Here is a 5,968-nt window from a genome sequence, read left to right on the forward strand (position 1 = left end):
TTTATCAGCAGCCCGGGGAGAGACAGTGACAGAGACAGAGTGAGGAGCTGCATCCCCACAGCTTCACAGCGCCTCAGGGTTTTTCCTCCACATTAAAGAACAAAGCACCGCTCCCGTCCACTTAAAAATTGAGCCTGCAACCGTCTCAGTCTTTCTGAACGGCACAAGCCGTTGAATTAGTATTGAATTAGTCAGTCAGGCCTGGCAGGGGTCAGATGCTACATCCAGCTTCTGGATTGACCAACACATTAACCAACAGGAGTAGCTAAAGATTTCTACTAGTTTCAAGAAAGTTATGACAACACAGTAAAGGACCTGAAGTAAGAAAATAGGTTGTGTAATGTAAACTCCTTCCCTTTGTGGTGCAGTTGGGGTTGGGTGGGGAGTGGGGGGAGGACAAAACATTGTACAAAATATAAACAGAAAATGCTGGAAATTAACTTTCTCTACTGATGGTAACCTTTGAGATCAGTGACCTATTTAGCTTTTACATAAAACCTGGAGGAGGAAATCCAAATGTTAGAAAGTCAAAATTGGTAATGCATTGGACATCACAGCGGCATTCTGTTCCAGAGAATAAAAAACGTTCCAGTTACTTTATTCTTTACATCACTTTCTACTTTGGAGGGCAAAATAATCTAAGGCTTCTCTTCCTGACAGATCTCTGCCTCATAACTTTCTGCCTGACCTTCCACACTTTCCTTCAATTCCAAGTACAAATGATTCATAACTTGAGTTGATCTGTAGCTGCCTTTGCCATTACAACCCTGTAGTCACCTTGTCCAGTATTCCCCTTCTTCACTTTGTCCCTTCATCACTCTGAATTTCTAAAAAAATTCATTCACGGGATGTGGGCTTCGCTGGCTGGGCCAGCAGTTATTGCCCATCCTTAGTTGCCCTTGAGAAGGTGGTGGTGAGCTGCCTCCTTGAACCGCTGCAGTCCATGTGGTGTAGGTACACCCACAGTGCTGTTAGGAAGGGAGTTCCAGGATTTTGCACTCCAATTGCCCTTGAAGTTGAACTCTTTAATGAATCTCATCCGATGAAAGGTCATAGCCTGAAAGATAGCTGTTTTTCTCCACAGATGCTGCCGGATCTGCTGAGTATTTACAATATTTTCTGGTTTTATTTCAGATTTCCAGCAGCTGTAGTATTTTACTTTCTGCTAGTCCTTCATACATGCTAACATCATTGAAGGCTGCAGCTCCCAAGGTAGCAAGGTATAGGAGCACTAGGACAGGCGAAAAAACATGGAAGGCAGACAGTAAATGGCAATGCCTCAGCCAGAGTAAACTTGCCAACCAGTTAGCACCCTTTTCTCGTGTAGTATAAATTGTTGTGATCGTTTGAAATTTGACATTCTTGTGTTTGTCCTGATGAGTGCAAGATGAAGAGATTCGGCAGCATGTCTCTCTTTTCAGCAATATTCAGGACTAGCGGAATCATAGCAAGTCCCAAAAAAAAATCAGTCAGCATCGAACCTGTAAGTGGATGGTCAGATGATGCCTTCAAATACCGCTGGGGGGAGGAGGTTCTTCCTACTGCTGAACGCTTGTTCAGCCATGAGAGATTGAGAGGGTGTTGCTAGAGCAATGAGCTTCAAAATAACACTACTGGTGTCAAATCAGCTTGACATGTACCTGCTCTGCATTCTCCTTGCAAATGTTCACGGTGTGCACTAATGTTCTCATCAAATGTGGCATCTAGTGTGATTTGCATAAGTGCATGCAAGCCCTGGATGCCATTATGGAGCTCTAAGGGCACTCAGAATGCCCAAGAAACAGGTTCAAATGATCCCAATATCCACCATGTTTAAATATGTTTTTTTTTCATATTATGCGTGTACCACTATGTTCCAATTGCATGGTTCCTGCACAATAAAACTGCTGGACCTTTCAAAAGACTGCCCTGAAGACCCTGTAAAATTGAATCAGACAGTTCTATGTTTGGCTATTTTTTTCTTTCATGAATGTGGGTGTCACTGGCAAGGTCAGCATTTATTGCTCATCCCTAATTGCCCTTGAGAAGCTGGTGGTAAGCTGTCTTCTTGAACCACTGCAGTCCATGTGGTGTAGATCAGGGCCTGGGAGAGGGGATGCAGATGGTGCCAAACACTGATGCCTGGGGTCTGGGGGGGTTGCGCGGGCCTGGCCTCGGTGTTTTAGTTTCTCAGTGTCCACGCTGAGCAGCCAGAACTGCAGACCTAAAAGACCGGTGTAAAAAAACGGATCTGTCAAGCTGAGAGTTTGGATATTTTTTTAAGCCAGACTATCAGTGTCAGGTCAATTTCATTAGTTGCTGTTGCTACTCCTTCCAACCTATGGGCAGTTTCGTAATTCTGATTTTTTTTGGAAAGCCTACCAGAAAACCACGAAGCTGCCTGAACCTTCCATTTTATGTTATATATATTTTTTATTACTTGTAAATATGAAGATGATTCATTGCATTATTTATGTATTGTGCAATGTGTAAACAAGAAAAATAAAGATGCAGTTTGATTAGTATAAATGCAAATAAAATGAAATATGGGATTTGACTAACCATTTTTACAACCAATTGGATGCTGTGCGGGGTGGGGATGTTGGGGGGAATGTTGGAGGGGGATTAGGGAGAAGGTTTGGAGGAACAGAATTACCTGGAAAAACTCAGCAGGTCTGGCAGCATCGGCGGAGAAGAAAAGAGTTGAAGTTTTGAGTCCTCATGACCCTTCGACAGAACTTGAGTTCGAGTCCAAGAAAGAGTTGAAATATAAGCTGGTATACCAGCTGAGTTTTTCAGTTTGCTGAGTTTTTCCAGGTAATTTCTGTTTTTGTTTTGGATTTCCAGCATCCGCAGTTTTTTTGTTTTTATTAGAGGGTTTGGGGTGGCATTAGGGAGAGGTTGGAGTGGGGGTTGGGGGAGATTAGCTACAGATTTGAATTGTTTTTATAAATGTAGTGATTTCTTAGCCACTTTCCTAGCATCAGTTGATTGCTCTGTGATTAGCTATCCTTGGAGAATCAGCATTGGACCTCCAATTTCACTATTGCCACAGTCACTCTACCTCTGCATGCAAGTGTAATGAAAGTCAAAGCCTACATTATACAGCATCTTGCACAATCTCCCAAATCGCTTTACAGCCAATTAAGTATTTTCGATTTGGAGTCACTGGTATAACGTAGGCAATGTTGTCAAATGACAGAACAGGCTTGAGGGGTGAAATGGCTGACTCCTGCACCTAACACGTATGTTCCTATGTCATTCTAGGATGGATGAGATGAGATGGACTGGATGACCTTTATCATCCATAATTATCTTGCGAAAAGAGAGTGGAATCATGGCCGGAATTCTGTTTATTTTGTTGCTAATGAGAGTTTGTGAATGGGCTTGGTGGGGTGAGAATAGCAGGCCAGGAGAGCATAATGGGCTCATAGTGAATCAGTAACTGGTTTTGTACTACACATGATTCTCAAGCGTCTTGTCCTTTTGTCTACTTACCTGTTATCCCACACTATCCTGGTACTTTTTTTTGAGTTTTATGAGGTATTGAAATAAGACATAGAAGCAGAAATTAGGCCAATCGGCCCATCAAGTCTGCTCCACCATTCAATCATGGCTGATAAGTTTCTCAACCCCATTCTCCCGCCTTCTCCCCGTAACCTTTGATCCCCTTACCAATCAAGAACCTATCTATCTTAGTCTTAAATACACTCAATGACCTGGTCTCCACAGCCTTCTGTGGCAATGAATTCCATAGATTCACCACTTTCTGGCTAAAGAAGTTTCTCCTCATCTCTGTTCTAAAAGGTCTTCCCTTTACTCTGAGGCTGTGCCCTCGGGTCCTAGTCTCTCCTACTAATGGAAACATCTTCCCCATGTCCACTCTATCCAGGCCTTTCAGTATTCTGTAAGCTTCAATCAGATCCCCCCTCATCCTTCTAAACTCCATCGAGTGTAGACCCAGAGTCCTCAAACGTTCCTCATACGTTAAGCCTTTCATTCCTGGGATCATTCTCGTGTACCACCTCTGGATCCTCTCCAGGGCCAGCACATCCTTCCTGAGATATGGGGCCCAAAATTGCTCACAATATTCTAAATGTGGTCTGACCAGAGCCTTATAAAGCCTCAGCAGCACATCCCTGTTTTTATATTCTAATCCTCTCAAAATAAATGCCAACTTTGCATGTGCCTTCCAAACTACCGACTCAACCTGCAAGTTAACCTTAAGAAAATCCTGGACTAGGACTTCCAAGTCCCTTTGCCATCCAGATTTCTGAGTTCTCTCGCATTTAGAAAATAGTCCATGCCTCTATTCTTCCTACCAAAGTGCATGACCTCACACTTGCCCACGTTGTATTCCATCTGCCACTTCTTTGACCATTCTCCTAACCTGTCCAAATCCTTCTGCAGCCTCCCCGCCTCCTCAATACTACCTGTCCCTCCGCCTATCTTTGTATCATCTGCAAACTTAGCCAGGATGCCCTCAGTTCCTTCATCTAGATCATTAATGTATAAAGTGAAAAGTTGTGGTCCCAACACTGAGCCCTGCGGGACTCCACTAGTCACCGGCCACCATCCTGAGGACCCCCTTATCCCCACTCTCTGCCTCCTGCCAGACAGCCAATCTTCTATCCATGCTAATACCTTGCCTCTAACACCATGGGCTCTTATCTTACTGAGCAGCCTCCTGTGCGGCACCTTGTCAAAGGCCTTCTGGAAGTCCAAGTAGATAACATCCATTGGCTCTCCTTTGTCTAACCTACTCGTTACCTCCTCAAAGAATTCTAACAGATTTGTCAGGCATGACTGCCCCTTGATGAAACCATGCTGACTTTGCCCTATTTTACCATGCACTTCCAAGTATTCTGAAATCTCACCCTTAACAATGGACTCTAAAATCTTACCAACGACCGAGGTCAGGCTAATCAGCCTGTAATTTCCTGTCTTTTGCCTCACTCCTTTCTTAAACAAAGGGGTTACATTAGCGATTTTCCAGTCCTCTGGAACCTTCTCTGACTCCAGTGATTCCTGAAAGATCACCACTAACGCCTCCACTATCTCTTCAGAACTCTGGGGTGTAATCCATCTGGTCCAGGAGATTTATGCACCTTCAGACCTTTCAGTTTTCCTAGCACCTTCTTCTTGGTAATGGCCACCATACTCACCTATGACCCCCGACTCTCTTGAACTTTGGGGATGTCACTCATGTCTTCTACTGTGAAGACTGACGCAAAGTACCTATTCAGTTCCTCTGCCATTTCTTTGTTCCCCACTACTACTTCTCCAGCGTCATTTTCCAGCGGCCCAATGTCCACTTTTGCCTCTCTCTTACCCTTTATATATTGAAAAAAAACTCTTGCCATCTTCTTTTATATTACTGGCTAGTTTACTCTCATATTTAATCTTCTCCCTCCTTATTTCGTTTTTAGTTGCCCTCTGTTGGTCTTTGTAGGCTCCCCAATCCCCTGCTCTTCGCCGCATTGTATGCTTTCTCTTTAGCTTTTATGCTGTCCCTGACTTCCCTTGTCAGCCATGGTTGCCTCATCATCCCTTTAGTATGCTTCTTCTTCCTAGGGATGAATTTTTACAGTGTCTCGCAAATTACTCCCAGAAACTCCTGCCATTGCTGTTCCACTGTCTTTCCTGCTAGGCTCATCTCCTGGTCAATTCTGGCCAGCTCCTCCCTCATGCCTCTGTAGTTGCCTTTATCCAACTGTAATACCATTACATCTGATTCCAGCTTTTTCCCTCTCAAATTGCAGGGTAAATTCTATCATATTATGGTTACTTCCTGCTAAGGGTTCCTTCACCTTAAGTTCCCTTATCAAATTTCCCTCATTACACATCATTAAATCTAGAATTGCCTGTTCCCTAGTGGGCTCCACCACAAGCTGCTCCAAAAAGCCATCTTGTAGATATTCTACAAAATCCTTTTCTTGGGATCCACTACCAACCTGATTTTCCCAGTCTACCTGCATATTGAAATCCC

Source organism: Carcharodon carcharias, chromosome 15 (assembly GCF_017639515.1).
Source record: "Carcharodon carcharias isolate sCarCar2 chromosome 15, sCarCar2.pri, whole genome shotgun sequence".
NCBI classification, from domain to species: domain Eukaryota; kingdom Metazoa; phylum Chordata; class Chondrichthyes; order Lamniformes; family Lamnidae; genus Carcharodon; species Carcharodon carcharias.